Source organism: Microplitis demolitor, chromosome 7, assembly GCF_026212275.2.
Source record: "Microplitis demolitor isolate Queensland-Clemson2020A chromosome 7, iyMicDemo2.1a, whole genome shotgun sequence".
NCBI classification, from domain to species: Eukaryota; Metazoa; Arthropoda; class Insecta; order Hymenoptera; family Braconidae; genus Microplitis; species Microplitis demolitor.
In genome coordinates this window covers 11,973,866-11,991,896 of record NC_068551.1, presented here as the reverse complement: position 1 = coordinate 11,991,896, position 18,031 = coordinate 11,973,866, and the positions used below count along the sequence as shown (strand labels likewise).

Genomic DNA, 18,031 nt, shown 5'->3' with positions numbered 1-18,031 from the left:
ACTAAGTCAACATAAATATGTTTAATTTGCTAACATAAAGATAACATCCTGAATCTTATATGTCAACATAAAATGTTGTCAATTTGTTATTTTTTTGGAACCAAAAAGCTAACTGCTATTTACTCAATGATAATGCAATTATTGATTAGAGGAATACGAGCAACCTGCAGTCTCTACGTGACTGTCCAAAATCACTACTAAATTTTTAAAATACACAGAAAAAAAGAACTTTTTGCCGCCAAAAATTTTTCTTGCTTCAAGAAATTTTACGTATTATGGATTGAATTCAAAAATTCTCTTGGGGCGGAAAAAGATTTTTTTGGCAAGAAATCATTTTTTGCGCCTAGTAATTTTTTCTAGTTTTAAATAAATTTTTATTTTTAATTCACAATGCTAAAAATTTCTTGGGATAAGTAGAAAATTTTCTTCAGTCGAGTAAAGATTTTTCGCGTCAATGAATCCTTTTTTTTCTGTATACGCTTTTTTGGCTTTGAGAAGCTTTCTAAAACCAAAAGGGAGTATGAAAATATGTCATTTTAGAATTAGTAACACGATACAAATAATATAGCTATATATTCGGTGACATTCAATCATATTTAGTGACAGAGTAATTAAAATATTTATTTATTTATTTATTTATTTATTTAAAGAAAATGAATACGATCGTCTTTTTTTCTCACGAAATTTAAATGTAATTCAAATGATATAGATAAATCTATTTATCTCAATACTTGGCAATAAAAAAGTTTAAACTATGAAAAGGCACAAATTCAATTCAAAACCTTTCTAACGATACCAAATTTAATAACATTAACTAATTCTATTATACAGATATGCCGGGAACAAAATTTTCCTTCTTCTCTTAATAATATAGATAGAATAGATAGATGATTTCAGATAATTATTTTATATAAATAATACATCTCAATAATAGTAAAATTTTCAATTTGTGATATCTTGAATACAATTTAATTTTTTAAATTTGTCACTACTGCCATCTTTTGATAGCATCTTTCATTGCAAGAATCTTTGATTGCAATATATCACAGTAAGCTACGCTTACCAAATCATATTCATACACTTTCCCGCCATAAAACGTCACATCGTTCAACAAAAGAAATAATTATACAGGTAAAATATTTATAAACCATACTAGTCATTGATAGTAAGTAAATAGTTACATTTTTAATTGCTATAAATTCTTGTAAGTAAATAAATGCGAATTATATTACTCTAAACTTTTCTTAAGTAACAGGAATCATGTATAACCTAACATAATAACCGATCGTTTAAATGATGAATTTTTGCTTGCGTTTTAATAATCCTTATTATTCCAGTGATTTCTCTCATTAATAATTGATGCGTTAATTTTATATCAATGTGAAAATACTTAAGTTTATCTATAAAGTCAATAACACATATGTAAATAAATAAATAAATAAACATACATACATACATATATATATTTATATATGTATATATATATATATATATATATTTGCTTATGAGTGAACTGTAGAACTTAATTGAAATATTATTTCTTTTTTGCTAATTTATTATAAATTCGGTTAGTTTCAACAGGAATGGCGGAAATTCCAAACCGCTGCTTAATTAAAAACTTACAAAATGATCGAGAAATGATATTGCCTATTTCTGCTGTGTTTGTGAGAGATACTAGAACAGGGTTGTTAAAAGTTGCAACCGAAGCAGAAATTGAATCACATGCACCATTATATATGCAATCAGGAGAATATGTAATAGAAATTGAGATGATTCATTATGCAGGTAATTATAAAAATTTTGAGAAATATGTCTGTGTTGCCAAATGATTTTTTAAATTGTACTAGAAATTCGAAATATCGGGCAGTTTTTATGATTTTATACCTTGATTACGTATTATAAAATAAAATATTCTGAAAAAATGAACATTCTAATTTTTTTAATATTCTCTACATTTCTTTTTTTTTCGAATCTAGTTTTATTATATGTATTATAAGGTTTAATGTATTTATTTAAAGTTTGATAATAATTCAATTTATAAAACTACGTGAGGCACTAAAGAGTTTTCGAAAATTTATTAAGCATTGTGAACTTCCTTAGTATTTTATAACATTTCATAAAATAATCTCTTTCTTACAGCAACCAAAAAAGTTTTGCTTAATCTCCAAAGATGTTCTGGAAACAAACGGATACAAATAAAAAAAAAATTAAGCTTGACACCTTTTGTGTCCAAAATTCAAAAGATGAAGACTACTTCTAATGTATTGGAAAAAAAGTTACCTGCTGCTAAAATAAAAAATAAATGTTTAAAAGTAATTCAACTAATAGACTATATGTGTTGTAAGAATTTTTTGAATTTTACTTCATTCAACTTTTTATTCTAGGAAACAGAGAAATCATTAAAATTCAAGTCAATTGCAATGAGCAATAATGCTATTATGGAAATTGTTGAGAGAAACAAAGAAAATATAGATGTTTCAACAAAAAATCAAAACACAGAAGTAAGAGTAATTTTTAGTTATATTTTAGTAAAATAAAAGTTACATAATTCTAAGTTTTTTAAATTATCTTCTACTCAAATATTTGAGTGTAATAATCTATAGTAGGAGAAATAAATTTATAAGTGATCCTACTGCAACTGTTGCAAATTGTTTTAATTGGTTGATAATATAATATTTAGCCTATAATAATAAATTAATAATAGTAATAATAATAATAATAATAATGATAATAATAATAATAATAATAATAATAATAATAATAATAATAAATTATTTTAACAAAAATTAGAAATTTTCCAATAACAGCAGGTATAAATAAATCCCGAATACCATAATATTCATCAATTTGCAGTGAATGATGGTCACTTTACATTTAGTGGCATCAAACTTGCAGAACAAGCATAAATAGGATCGAGAATCGATCTAGAATGCACACTTAACATACTACCAACCAAAAAAATAAATGGTGCTGTATTTAATAAATTGAGTAAGTTAATATAAAAAAATAAAAAAATCAGTTATCAATTTCGTTACCATTGCTTACAACACATACCAGCATGTACATTAATATGATTTTTGAAAGGAATTACAATGTCAATCTAAGTCTATCAGTTCTTTGATCATATGCCTAACAGAATCAAATTGGTTTATTTCTTTTCTTATAATTCTGTAATTATTTTTTATAATTTACACTCCCTTTTAATATAATACTATGTTTTCAACAAAATTAATGTAGTAAAATGATTTAATTTTGTATCTTCGATTAATTTTATTTAATCGATTTCTCTGAGCCATTTGCATAGTATATTAATTTATTCATTTCTTTATCTATAGGGTAATTTGAACGATGAAAGTCTTTCGATCAACGAGAATACAACAAAATCAAGATCGAAGATACCACCACCATTTTGTCAACTGTAAATGCATCATTCACTAGTTAATAATGACCAGAATTATCAAAATAAATCACGTCCTATAGCACCAATATTAAATAATTTAAAACTTGGAAATCAACGTCCTGTATCTGACTCATGTTTAGAAATTTCTTTAGACAATGGTCAGTATCAAGTTCCTACTGGTTCTCCAAGATCACATTCATCTCATGGAAGTGCACCATCCAATCGAGATGCTCAGGCGTCAACTCCCCAAGACATTCTGAATACTCCAAGATCACAACCACTTCGTATTAGTACACCACGCAGTCACGATACTCGTACATCAAGATAAAATATTTGTAACACTCCAAGATCACATTCATCTAATGTTAGTAGAACAGGCAGTTATGATACTCGTAGATCAACTCGTCGAAATATTTTAAATACTCCGAGATCACATTCATCTCACGTTAGTACACCTTGCAGTCGCAGTACTCATACAACTAATAGCCAAAATATTCTGAATACTCCAAGTTCACACTCATCTCTCATTAATACACCATCCAGTCAGGGTACTCATATATCGACACGCCAAAATATTCTGAACACTACAAGGTCACACTCATCTCACGTGAGTACACCACATAGTCGTGGTACTTATATGTCAACTCTTCAAGACATTACCAACATTCCAATATTCCGTCCACTTCATGGACGTACATCACTTAATCAAGGGACACATATCTCACCTAGTCAAGGTACACATAACTCAAATCAAGACAATTCACATGCATCGAGTTCCCGTTTATCTCATAGACAAACACCAACGAGTAGAACTTCTCTGAATTCACGATATTCACGATCAAGATCGCCTAAATCTACTAATGGAAGTACTCGTCAACGACTTCCTTACTCTCAACAAAGTATGCAATCAAATCATCAACGTCATTCTCGTCAGTCATCAAAATCTCCGGATAATTTTCAACAAAGCTCTTCTTTTGAAAATGATATTATGTTATCAGAATCATCTCATTCATCTCGTTACTCTAGTCAAAGTAACTTGAGTGATTTAGATGAAACTGTCAACATATCGCAAATACGACAGGGTTTAAGTTTATTTCGAAAGAAAATAATTGCTGACGTAAAAAAATTCCTTCACGATAATCGTCGTGGGGCACCAACTTCAACACGTAGTGGAAAAGTAAGTGCATTGTTTTTATCATATCTAACACTCTTGCAATGAATTGAAAATTATACTTTTTTTGTAATTTAATATTTTAACGTTCGTATCCCTTTTTTCTAAAAGGATACAAACACAATTTTGGCCATTACCAAAATCATGTAGAATAAAAATGAATACATACATTCTTTTACTTCTTCTTATGATTTTTTTTTCCGAGTCACAAGACTTAATTTAATAATATTAATTTCAATTATTTCACAGGTGAAAATAGATGGGATTCTTCTCGACGCGAAACACTTTTTAAGAGCTCTCTCAGCGAAAAAAATGAGATTGCGAGCGAACCGGCTAATGCGGGCTTATTGGTCTGACGAAGAAAGAGACCGTCTTATTACTCGAAAAAATAAAAGATTTCCAATGGCAAGAATTGTCAGCTCGCAGAATTACAATGATCTCATTCATTTGTGTTATTCACTACAAAAAACGAGATTTTTGCCGCATACGTCAAAGCATAATCCTGATAAACATTTATACCTATGGGTAATTGATTTTCTGAAAGTTGACCGAGCTACAAGAAAAAAACAAAAGGAAACCGAGAAAAATGGCGCTCGAGGAGTGAGGTCAAGATCTGTTTAAACAACAGATTTACGATTTTTATTGTAACCGGGTAGCATTGGTACGACGTGAGAGTGTGGCTCTCTCGCTGTCCTCGTTGGTTTTTGGTCTTTCTCTCTCTCTCTCGTTACAGTCTGATTGCTGAGTTCGGCTGAGTTAGGTGCTAGACCACAGGGGATGATCTCGCGCAGCAGGTGACCGTAAATTGGTCCTTTGCGCATAATTAAGTAGGGGTCATCAAAGGTTGGGACCTAAGGCAATTGAAACGGAATCGACACTCAAGTCGAAGCAGTGACAACGACATCTTCGCGATTAGCCATTCGGTTCACTCGATTTCCTTATTTGTGAAAACTGTAAATTTTAAAATTAATTTTATTATCTATATAAACTGGTTTACAAAACCAAATTTTATTAAGTTATTATCTAAGTGATTTGTGAATATATCCAACATCAAGTCATATACCACAGTCAGGATCAAGAAGAGGAGGTCTATGCTGCAGCGGTGTCCAGTTCCGTCGGTACGTCGAATACAACAAACCAGATAAGATTTAGGATAAAATTATTATTATATACTCTCTCTCTTCAACGTAATACTTTACTCTAAATAATTATTTAATTTATTACCCCGTGTCCATTAAATAATTACGTATAAATATATTTAATTTGTTGTCGCTGGACCTTTATTAATTATAAGTAAAGGGGAAATTTTGTACATATCTTGGGATTTGGTTAAATAAAATTATTTGTATATAATAATTAAATTAAGTCTCAAGGAAATTACTTTTCATCACCAGTGTCTTTAGAATAAGTTAATTTCAGCCGCGTGTCCGGTCAAAGCGAGTCGACCCATCTCTGAGATTTATTTCCCGCGTTCAGAACCAGCAACATCGTAATTAAAATTTAGATTTATTATTAATAATTAATTATTTAGTCGGGAAATTATTTAACTGTGGTTCGTGGCTACTGGACACGAAGTAGCCAGGGCCCACCGTTATATTTGGCGCCCAACTCGGTTTTCTCGTTTTGGAAAATTCTAGACCTGGTGATAAAGTAAAATTAAATTTGGAAAATTTTGAAAAATTAAATTAATTAAATATTTTACCGTTGAAGAGAGAAATACTGGTATTATAAATCGTAAATTAGATTGATACTGTGCTAAATTATATATATATATATATTGGTTGCCCAAAATTATTTAAACTAAATTTATAAAAATTATAATAATTTCTCTAAAATATGAACTGGCTAAATAGCGAGTAAAAGACTTAAATTTTAAAATATAAAATATTGAGTGAGAGAATAAAATTAAAATTGAAATCGTGGTAGTGAAAAAAAATCGATAAATTCCGGTGGTCTCGTGAAGACCAAGACAAGGTCAAAGTGTTATGCGTTGGTCGTATGCGTTACTCATAGTATATACAATAGGTACGACACTAAGCTTAGAGAAATAAACACAATAAAATCACTTGTTTGTTTCTTTGTAAATTTTCTCTGGTAAAGAAACTAAAATAAACTAAATAAAATAAAATAAATTAGGAAATAAAATTTATACACTTCCAAAACTAACAGTGACAGTAAAATTTTGTTAATAAAATTAATTGAATTAAAATCGTAAAAGAAAAATTAATTAGTAAAAATCACAAGTTAAATTTTAATAAAACAAAGACAAATAATTTAATTACTTTGGTTTAAAATAAACCACAGTTTGAATATTAAAATAAGTTTAGGTAAAACTCACTAAGTGAATGAGTCAGTATAAAATAACTGTTCGATAAAAATAATACGTTATATTAATTTCAAAGTTACTTACTAGACTTAAGTCTGGGTAAATCTTTTAATTAAATAAATTAAATTAAATAGTTAAAATCTTTATCGTTTAATATAGAATTCAGGGCTTGAAGCTTTAAGCGTCGGAAAGATTAGAAATTATCAGCTAATAAATAAAATAAAACAGTAGCTTAAAAATTTTAGCCATTGTCTAAAATTTTCTTTATAATAATTTTAAACAAATTAAAATTCAATAGATTTGTGGTTTATTACTTAAACCATTATAGTTAATTTAAATTAAATTTAATTTAATTTGGAAAAAAAAAAAAAAAAAAAAAAACTGTCATTGTTAGGGATTACCGAGTCATAACTGTCGTCACCTAATAATTACAATAAATTCTCAATCCGGTAAATAAATTTTAATCCTAATAAGTTACGAAAGAAATATTTTAACTTATTTGGATTTACTACCGGTAATTAAATTTTATATTAAGTATTATTAGGGCTCGTAAGCTGCTTGTCTTACCAGCTAATATAAATCAAAATTAAGTCCCAATAATCGTATTATGAGTAACACTCGACCAGTGACGCGTCAAAACTCAAAGCGTTCGGTCCAACAATCGGGTAGGCGGGAAAGTGAAGAGATAATCTTCGAAGGAATTAGTTCCTCAAACGGTAGGAATCAGAACAGGGTAGTGCATTCACCACCCTCGACTACGTGCACAATAACATCAAGTACTACGATTTCGTCAGCGACCTCGACGATGTCGAATTCCAATCCGTTACCCGGCTTACCTAATCTGATCGTGACTTCGGACACCCCACAGCAAGTTAGACCGCCAGTAAGGCGCAGCTTGGGGAACACGGTAGCAACTACTACGTCTATGGTCACGACAATGACCACCACTATACCAATCACTACCGCGACTCTACCCAGTACCGTCGTTACTACACCTATTACTGATACAACTTCGTCTGGGTCAATTCAAACGAGCGACCCACAGGCCGTTAATACAAATGAACAATCAAATTTTAATTCGACAAATATTAATGATAATTTACGGGCGTCTATGGGTGAAGTACCCATAGAAAACCCCCCACCGGTACTTTCTCAACAAATTCAGCCTAATACGGGATCCGTTTTTCTTCCTGGCACCGTTCCAGTTCCCGGACAGGCTGATCAAGCGACAACTCAAGCTGTCCTGGCTCAGATTTTAAATTGTCTACAAAATCTGACCTTAGCTATGAACGCGCAACCGGTGAACAATCCGCAAGTGCCTGTACAGACAATTACACAAACTGTTCGCGAGATAACTCACAGTTTTGGCGACGGGGAGTGTAGTACAGGTCACTTGAATCATGAAAATAGGGCTGATACGACCTCAGCCCTCCCGGTAAATTTACAATCAAGTACCAGTGGAATAAATAATGTTCGTAACAATACGGTCGGTCTCAGTAACAATAATTATAATCATAATTTAAACAATAATAGTAACGATCACCCCGTTATTAATCCTAGTGGAGTGCATAACAATAATTTAAATAATAATTTAAACGGCAATAACTATTGTTGCAATACTCCCAGCGAAATTCAAAATAATAATCCACCAATAAATAATTACGGTAATAATTATGATATTAATTTCGAAATATTACGGGATAATTCACTTGCTGGTAATAATAATAATTTTGATGAAAGAAACGCTGGATATCGGATTAATAATGGTCAGGAAAGATATCAAGAATACTATGACCAACCTAGGGCGAATAATTCATTGATACCAAACGCCGCGGCGGTTTCATTACGCAAATGGCGCGAGATAAGGGAAATCGTAAGAGCGTGGCCAGTACGTTTTCCGCAAGGCGATTTATCAGCCAATAGTTTCTTGGCTTTATTTGAAGCCATGGCGTTTCGCGAGGGTTGGCTCATAACGGATTTCGTGAAAATTCTTGGGTATGTTTTTACTGGAAAAGTTACTAAGTGGTACGACGTGTACAGCAGACATTGGTCTGATTATGACCATTTTAAACGGGAATTTTTAAGAGCATTTGGCTCACAAAAGACGGACACTCAGTTATTGATGGAAATTGGTCAGTTGAGACCAGAATCTGGTGAATCGTCAATTGATTTCACTTTTAGAGTTCAACAAAAATATAGTGAGATGCGTAACCCACCCCCTGAATCGGAACAGGTTACGTGCATCCGTAATCACTTGCCTAGAAATCTTTCCACCTTAGTATTCTCTAGGTCAGTGAACACTTACGATGACCTCTTATCGGTATTACATGAGGCTGCCGCGCTATTAGAAGAAAATAAACGTGTGTCTGAGCCATCCGATAGGTCACACGCTAAAACAAAAGAAAAATCGCGATTCTCAGCAGTGCATTCGTTCCCGCGTACTCCAATTTTGGTTGAAATGATGAATGATAAACAACCACTCGTTATCGAGGAAATTAGAGAGGGTGATGACGGCAAATTAATTGTTTGTGCATCGACAGTAACTGTCCAAACTCCTCAAAACAACTTCTCATCAAATAGATCTCCAAATAATCGAGTACGTTATTCCTACAACGCGAATAATAATGGCAACTCGAATGCCATATCGCGTACATTTAGTGAGGTAACTGCTAGTCGTAATTCCGACCATTACTTTTGTTTTAACTGCGGGCAAAATGGTCATCTGTCTGAACAGTGTATAAATAACAGAGTAGATGTCTGTAATTATTGTTTTAAAAAAGGACACGTAAGACAAAATTGTTTTAAATTAAATGCCGATTCATTTAGGCCTGGATTTATGAGTAGTTCAAATTTACGTCCGTTAGCCATTCCTGTTCAATCAAATAATAATTCGAATAATAATAATTTTAATAATAATAGTAATAATTATAACCTGAATCATGGGCAACCAAATGTAAATAAATTCAATAGGAGAAACCCGAATCCAAATTTTAATAATTTTAATCGAAATAATCGTGGTAACCGTTCGAATCGTTTTGTTAATAATAATAATGTTAATAATAATTATGATAATTTAAATAATTTAAACAACCATGCTAATTGCGTCGAAGCTCAACCGACCAGTGTTATCAACACTAGTCACACTGATCGTTCAAAAAACTAGCTTCGCCCTCCTATTCCCCGAGGATAAAGGGCGCAAAACGTAGAAGGTCTCTCAAACAAATAATATGGGGAAATCGGAGCCCTAGTCGTAATAGTTCACATGAAGCCTGGTTGAATAAACCAAATAAATTCAAAAGAATTAAAGTAATTAATGTAACAAAAAATAACTCGGAACCAGACGGCGGCTTAGAGCGTACTGTCGGTCCAGTCGTAGATTTTAATGTTGAAAATTTAATAAATTCAAGTTTGGAACCAGACGGCGTCTTAAAGAGTACTGTCGGTCCAACTAAACAAATTAATAAATTAATAAAAGAAGATTCGGAATCAGACGGCGTCTTAGAGAGTACTGTCGGTCCGGTAAAAGAAAATTTAATTAGTAAAAAGTTGATAACAGGTCCAGACGGCGTCTTAGAGAGTACTGTCGGTCCAGTAGAAGAATTTAAATTTAAAGATGTAGTAGGTAGCAATTTAATAACAAGACTAGACGGCGTCTTAGAGAGTACTGTCGGTCCGATTGCTTTAACCAGTGGTGAACTAATAGGTGATTTCATATTAGAAAATCAGGCGTTAAATTCGACTAGCTCCGTTTTAAATAAAAATGATAATAAATTTGAGACTGAGGTCAATTTACTTGACCTATGCAGTCCAGTTATAGATAAAGATAATTTTCAAGATGAAATTTGGTATGATGCTATCGATGAAATTAGTAGTGATAGTAATTTAGAAAATTTGGATGATGAAGAAAATCCATTCGCGCAGTTTTGCGATTTATATGATAATGTGAACGGTTTATCAATATTTAATAATTTATCTGTTTTAAATAGTAACGTATCTAGTTTTAATAATTTATTGGTTTTAAATAATAATTTATCGGTTTTAAAAAATGACAAAATTAATCCATCCATTTTAAATTCTGACGAAATTAATCACTGGGAAGGCTTGAGGGAAGAAGCACCGCCCATGGTTAATTTACCAATGTCTAATAATTTATTTGAAGAAATTTGTGCCGGTCTTGATCGTTCTGTTCTTTCGGTTGAAAATGATCCGAACGGAATACATCCGAAAATCTTAGAGACTTTAGAGGCTAGCGATTTTATTGTGTCAATTGGTTCAGACGAATCGGAAGAACCAAGTTTCGTAGACGTCCCCGGTATGCCATATTTATGTGGTCTGGAACCACTTGAGAGTGATGAGGAGACTGAAGAAGAGTGGGAGGATGAATTGGACCCAGGATTAGAACCTGAAGGTCCGGCTGTTAGTCATAGCTCTCCATCACCGTGTTCTTCGCCTTCGCGCGCGTCGTATCTTCCTGAGATACTCAGAGATAAAACATTACCTTCACGTATCGCCAATCGTATTGCATCTCGGACCAAATTTTATACGGGTACTGGTCCTGTTCCACCAACAATTACGGCTCGTATACCGGTGTCCATCTGGATATTCGGGGTGCAAGTGAACGGTATTATTGATACGGGAAGTGAGAGGTCCTACATCAATCGGCGAGTGTATGACCAAATACGTGAGCTTAGCTCTGGTCAATTACAACAGGATGATACGAACCGTCGGGGAGTTCTTCTCGCGAATCATATCCAATGTAAAACTATTGGGGGAGCTCCATTCATCATTCAAATCGGTACAATAGCAGGAGAGCAGTATTTGAGTGTCCTCGAGGACCTGAGCTATTCAGTAGTCCTAGGTATGGACTTGGCTCTTCATTTTGGGATATTAATCGATTGCGCTACGAAAACTTGGCAATTTAAAGACACTAACGAAAATCATCCATTTGAATTAATAAATTGTCGCGATAAACGAACTAGTTGTCAAACGTTGACTTCGGATCAACAGAAAGATTTTGATGTATTTTTAGAATCGGAAATGTCTAAGTTCGCGGAGTTACCGAACCAAGGTCTAACTGACCTCGTGCAGCATACGATCGTCCTACAACCGGGAATTAAACCCATTCAAATCCGTCCGTATCGGCGTAGTCCTGTTATTGCGGCGGAATTAAACAAACAAATAGACGAACTGCTCGAGAAAGGCTATATTAGGCCTAGTAACAGTTTCTGGTCGTGTTCTCCGGTAATGGTGACCAAAGCCTCGGGTGGTTGGCGGTTTTGCGTCGACTATCGACCAATCAACAAATATACTATTTTACCTGCGCACCCTCTTCCTAATATGCTACGTATTTTAAGCGCTCTTCATAACGCGAAGTATATTACCACCATGGATCTCAAGGAAGCGTTCTATCAGATTTTAATGGCACCAGAGTCCATTCCTTACACTGCCTTCTCTGTCGAAGGTAGGGGGCAATTTGAATGGGTTCGCATGCCTTATGGTCTCGCGGGAGCACCATCAACGTTTCAAAAGGCCATGGATAAGCTTCGCGAGAGATTTATCGAGCAAATACATAAAAGAAACCTACCGAGTTCTTGGACTGAAAAGGTTTTCGCGTACCTGGACGATTGGGTAATTATTAGTGAGAATTACGATGAACATAAAGCTATTTTATCTCTTGTTTTTGAAATCTTTCGTGAGACTGGATTATTAATTAATCCAAGTAAATGTAAATTCGCGAGATCTGAGGTAAAATTTCTAGGCTTTATTGTAGATAGCGAGGGTCTACGACCTGACCCTGAAAAAATAGCGCCTATCGCGAATTTCCCTCGTCCAACGTCTCGTAAACAAGTACGCAGTTTCTGCGGGCTTGTAAATTGGTACCATAGACATTTACAAAACGTCGCGAAGGTTCAAGGACCTCTCAATAAATTATGTAGTGTTAATACGGAATAGAAATGGGGTGAGGAGGAAGAAAAGGCTTTCCAAGATCTTAAACAAGCTCTTGTTAATGCCAAACCTTTGGCTGTACCACAGCCAAATCTACCTTATTATTTATATACTGACGCGAGTGATACGGGTCTAGGCGCGTTCTTGGTTCAAAAGGAACCAAATACCGGGAAAGAGTTCCTTATAATATGTTTGAGTAGACCGTTACGAGGTGCCGAAACACGTTATACTACGACCGAGAAAGAGTGTTTGGCGGTTGTATGGGCCGTAAGAAAATTAAGATGTTATCTTGAAGGGCCCACCGTTATATTTGGCGCCCAACGTGGGGTCAGAACCAGCAACATCGTAATTAAAATTTAGATTTATTATTAATAATTAATTATTTAGTCGGGAAATTATTTAACTGTGGTTCGTGGCTACTGGACACGAAGTAGCCAGGGCCCACCGTTATATTATTTTACTTTTCTAATCATTTTAGTATTTTTTTACGTAACTGAGTATATTTAAAAATAACAGATTATTTCTAATTAATAATGAAAGATAATGTTGTTATAATTATTCTATCTATTAATTATTATCTAAGAATAAAGATTATTTTCTCTATTGTCAACAGTTTAACATTTTCTGTAAGCCATGTTAGTCTCAAATAAAAAAAATCAAGGTTAAAAAAAATAATCTTAAAAACCAATAATAAAGCTTTATTTGTTTCAAAATTAATTTACTTCTCCGTAGATTAGTCAAAATTTCGGTATGATTTTCGTAAAGTTTAGGTGTGTTTTCGGAAATATACTGAAAATATACTGAAATCATACCCGAATTCTGAGTATGCTTTAAGTATGTTTTTGGTATGACTGAATTCGCTAGGGTGATTAATTTAATCCCAACTATGTCCAATAAATATTTGCGCATTCAATTAATAAATTAATTTACTGCTGGACGCTTATTTCCCAACTAAAATATTATAAATAAAATTAATAGAAGGGGAAACTATTGTGTATATAAAATTTAGGATTTGATTAAATAAAATTTGTTATATATAATTTAATTGAGTCTCTTTGATCAAATTTTCTTAGCACCAGCATCTCTTAGAATAAGTTATATTTCAGCCGCGTGTTTGATCAGAACGAGTCTACTTAGATCCTGAGATCTATTTTCCCGTTTTCCGAACCAGCAATAAAACAATCTTTAATTTATAATTATATTTAATAATTTATTATCAATCAAATTAATTTATTCGGAAGAATTTATTAACTGTGGTTCGTGGCTACTGGACACGAAGTAGCCAGGGCCCACCGTTATAACAGACTTTATTTACTATAATTTTTAGTCTGTTTTTAATCGCTTTTAGATCAAAAACAGGACTTTTCACACATATAAATAATAATACTATAGATTCATAAATTTATTTTAATTTTCTTGATATTTGAAATATGCTAATGCGCTTCCGTAATAAGATGTCACAAGAATTTTGATGGTTTCTAATGCCAAAATACTTTCGACTTTATTCAGTAAATAAGAAACATTCCTTGACATTTCAAGAGTTATTTTATTATTTTTATTCAATATTATTAACATTCTGTCAAGACATTTTAAACATAAAGCTGTCAAATTTTCATTAACTTTCGACATTTTTAAACAAAAGACACTCAATAAGTAGTAAAAAAACTATAATCAATTCTGTAACTGAATATATTTTTCATAAATATTGCCCATGAATAAAAATATTACAAGTCCACGATTTAAACTAGTCCTTACAAATTTTCAGAACTAAAATTTTTTAAAGTTCAAGAATTAATCTAGTTTTGTCTACCCGTAACGCAATTGTTTTTTATAAAACAGAGCAAAAACAGCTTAAGATTTTTATAAAAGATCAAAAACAGATCAAATATTCCAATTAGACTAAAATCAGATCAAATTTTTCGGTCTGGGTAGATCAAAAACAGATTAAAATTGTAATAGAAGTTCAATAACATACTAAGTATTCCAAATACTGTCCAGTTAGACTAAAATCAGATCAAATTTTCGACCTGGGTATATTATGTACTATATTAATGATATATATATAATTTGAGTAACAGATATAAAGTACATTCACTCACAGATTATTAATTGAATACGAAATACAGGAAATTAATTTAAAAAGTAAATTCCTTCTTCGATAGAAATCAGAAGAAGGAAATAAAAAGTATTCATAAAATTGAGTCCTCTTTGAAATAGTTTATAACGAGTGGATTATTATAATTTTAATTAATAATGAAATTTACACTAGTACGACAAATTATGGGAACATTAATTTTTAGTTGCTATACAAACAAAACAGACAAAAATGATTTTTATAGTTTTAAACATAATTATGATACGAAAGATACAATGTTTCTTCAATGATTAAGCAGTCCTTACCAGTATTTTTGTTTTTATTATCTGTCGTAATTTCCTTCTTAAAATTTCTACTGTAGAAAGAATTTACTTCTGAAATTAATTTCCTGTACTTCGTATTTAGCTAATTGTCTGTAAATGAAAGTACTTTATATTTGTTTTCAAATTTTATATCTATCATTAATATATTATATAAAATAGTTGAAAAATCATAAAATTAACAACTAACGAGTCTGTAACTCTTAACTATTTATAATACGGAAAATTACACCTCTAAATCTTTGTTGCAAATTTGAAACACTAAAAAATTTGTAAGAAATTTTTTGTTCTATCATCAATAGTTCAATTGATAAAAGCGAAAAATTAGAAAAAGGAAATTTTGTGAATCGGTAACTTTGTTATTGTTAATGATATGAAAAATTCATTGAGAACTTTTTAATAAGGCATCGAAAGAACTACAAAATCGGCACTTAACTTTTTGTTGTATCTCCAATAGCTTAGCTGCAAAATGCAAAAAACGCAAAATATTAGAAAATTTAAATTTTAAAGATCCGTAGAAACTCAAATATTGATGATTGACATTTTACTCAATGTAATTTTTTGTCAAAAAATTAATGCTAAAAAAGATCTATGCATTCATTTTATCGAAAAAAAAATTTTTTCCCAGCTAGCAGGAAAAAATACTGTTAAAAAACTTTTTTTCCATGTTATTTAAATAGGAAATCTTAAAGTTCCATGGAGAACCTATTAAAGTTGAAATTAAGAACTGTTCTTTGGACAGAATTTTTAATTGGATATATCCAAGGATATTTTCGGGTGAGAGTAAAAAAAAAAATATTAATTTTTTTCGGCACACCCTAATATATATAATTAATTAATGTAACGGAACCTAAGTCCACCTCCGCCGACCGGAGGCCGAGGCCTCGCCCTTTTGGGCATACTCGCGCTGCGCAAATCCCTTATTTTCCACCATAATATTATAAAAGTGAAACATTGAGGAAGCTCAAAATTAGCGGATGTTATAACCCTTAGGATCAGAGATCATTTGCATGTAGGTGCCGAACCAACAGCCACTACGAGTCCGACCTCAAATGGGCCCATGCACTCCCCCTAATATATCTATATATTAGGGTGCTTCGTTTCCGGCGAAAGTATTTTTTTTTTGCTCATCAAGCAAAATGTTAGTTTTATGCTAAAACAAAAATTCCTGCCAAGTTTGAGATCTTAATTCCAATCCTAAGTACTTTCCATTTGATTTCCAAGATTTCCCATTTAAAATACACGTAAATTAAATTACTTTTTTATTTAACTTTCTAATATTCAGCTGCGTTTCATGATATCAACGCAAGTTTGGTCGCAAATGGTAGGGCATTTGGTGTTCTTCAAAAGTGCCCATAGTAACTTAGCTGTTATTCCAGCTGTTTCACTTGTGACCGCTAAGGAAGACATTTTTCCGATGAAATTGACCTTTATTGGCTTGCAGAACGTAAACCAATGAATGCACTCTGTAAAGTGAGCGAATGCGCAAAAAGGATTTGGGTTAGGTGTGATGTAATCTTAACAACTAACAAATTACATAAATTATTATAATAAATAAATTAGATATTTATTCACACTATTTACCCTTCGAACTGTGAGAAAATAATATGAAACAGCAAATGCAACAAGATGTATACGCGATAGCGAATGCAACCAAGAATAATTATATTAAAGCAGAGCGGTTTTAGAGTACGAGGTTGTACTCTTGAATTCAGGAGCGAAAATACAACGGAGAAAATGCTGTTGAAAGCGACGTGGCCGCTTGGTGGTGACGTGGCAGCCTCGAAGAATAAACCGAATTTTCCCATTGGCTTAAATGTGCGCCAACAGGAAATAGTTAACCGCCAATTTTCCCGATTGGTCGGCTGGTAGCGGGGCTCTCATGCCAACTTGACCCGGCCATGAGCTAGAAATTGTATGTACCGGGCCCAAATAGCGAGTGACCCGGCACTATTCTGACTTTGACGCTTTTCAAATTCTCTAAGCTCGTGACTGAACACACACCGAAAATGTTAATGGGAATTTCATAGGAAATTTTATTCCCTTTGAAAAAAGTCCTATGAGTCAAGTCGCTAAAGTCTATAGTTTCCAAGTTATAGTAATTTTTATAATTAAAAAAAAAGAAATTTTAATTGTAATTTTTTTTTTAATATTATATTTTTCCAATTATAAAAATTACTATATCTCGGAAACTATAGACTTTAGCGACTTGACTCCGAAGACTTTTTTGAAAGGGAATAAAATTTCCTACAAAATTCTTATTAACATTTTTGGCGTGCATTCATTGGTTTACGTTCTGCAAGCCAATAAAGGTCAATTTATAGGAAAAATGTCTTCCTTAGCGGTCACAACTGAAACAGCTGAAATAACAGCCAAGTTACTATGGGAACTTTTGAAGAACACCAAATGCCCTACCATTTGCGAACAAACTTGCGTTGATATCATGAAACGCAGCTGAGTATTAGAAAGTTAAAAAAAAAGTAATTTAATTTACGTGTATTTCAAATGGGAAATCTTGGAAATCAAATGGCAAGTACTTGGGATTGGAATTAAGAGCTCAAACTTGGCAAGAATTTTGTTTTTGCATGAAAAACTATATTTTGCTTGATGAGCAAGAAAAGAAAATTCTTTCACTGGAAACGAAGCACCCTAATACACATATATATATATATATATATATATATATATATATATATATACTAGCCGCTACCCGTGGCTTCGCACACGTAAGTTCTACAATACATATATTACTATTATAATAAGATTTACTAAA

General features: G+C 32.3%; 1 protein-coding gene across 2 annotated transcripts in view; it reads right to left on the bottom strand.

Annotated features, from left to right (window-relative positions):
• The window catches only part of LOC103571944 (tRNA dimethylallyltransferase), a 263,909-nt gene that overhangs the window by 214,115 nt on the left and 31,763 nt on the right, over nucleotides 1–18,031 (bottom strand). The window lies entirely within an intron of this gene.